Raw genomic sequence first — 1,231 nt, 5'->3', positions numbered from 1 at the left:
AACACGAGGAGCACCCCAGCGCGTCATCCGCACCTGGCCCTTTGTCTTCTGCTGGGTGCCAAGGAAGACAACAGGGCCGCGTCCGGATTTAGCAGCCGCGCCCCGCCCGCTCCCTCCTCCACATGCCGGCGCTGCTCTGTGGCTGCCCACGTGGCTGCCCACGAAACCACAGCTGCCCGGGAAGACCCAGAGGCCGAGCGCAGGAGCAAACAAGAGCCCCGCTGGGAAGCCTGCAGTCCCGCGTGCCCGCGACGGCTGAGGCAGCATTCTAGCCCGGGCGCCGTCCCCTCAGCTTTCCCACCGTGGGGCGCAACGGCGCCCGCCCGGCTAGGACACAGCCACAAACAGCTCACAGCTCACAGCTAGACCACAAGCGCAAGTAAGCGCGTGAGCTTTTTCTCGCTGGCACAAAAGACCTGAGGTCCTGGACTAAAAGGAAAGGTTGACTTAGGCTCCTAGCTGCCGGTCCTTGGTCTCGTGGCCCGTGGCTTCTGGGCCCGTGGCGGGGCTGCGGAACCACGGCAGAGACCACGCGAGAAGGCGAAGAAGCGGCCCCACTACGGCGGGCTGCCTTTCCGCTGCTGACCGGCGCCGTGTCCTTGTCCACCTCGGTCGCCTGAGCCAGCGCTGTGCAACTCCGGGCTGCTCCCCCAGGTCACGGTGGGCAGCAAAGGTCACTGTTTGGAGTCCACTGAGGACACCGAGGTGGCCAGGCCGGCGCGGCTGGAGACCCCGAGGAGAGGAGCCGGCCGCGAGGCGGTGGGCGCGAGCACGTTTTTAAAAGTGAGCGGTGTATACTTGGAGCACCGAGGAGCTACATAGCACACGACCACGGAGCTCCCGGAAATGGGCTCACGACAGCAGTTGGGGCGCACGACCCCCACACACCCCCCAGCCTCCTCCCCCCGCAGGCTGCTGCAGCCGTCTGCATGCGACTCTCTCCTCTGTCCCTGTTGGAGGAAGAATTGATGGGAAGTGTCCCCAGGGTGCCCCCTCCCCAGGGCCGCGGGGCCTGGAAGGTGGCAGGAGCTGTGTGGGTGCACCTGGGGCTCAGCGCCCAGATCTGGGCCCTCGGGGGTCTGCGGTGCGTGTGGGGGGCGTCTGTCCTCCCCGAAAACGACAGTCTGCTGTGCCCTGGCGCTCCAGCTGGGAGCCGGATGGGGATGTGCGGTCCCAGGACAGGGAGCAAAGTCCTCCAGCCAGGAGGCCAGGCCAGGGCTGCGGGGGGGGG

Source organism: Octodon degus, unplaced genomic scaffold, assembly GCF_000260255.1.
Source record: "Octodon degus isolate 3935 unplaced genomic scaffold, OctDeg1.0 scaffold00274, whole genome shotgun sequence".
NCBI classification, from domain to species: Eukaryota; Metazoa; Chordata; class Mammalia; order Rodentia; family Octodontidae; genus Octodon; species Octodon degus.
This window is presented reverse-complemented; position numbering follows the sequence as displayed.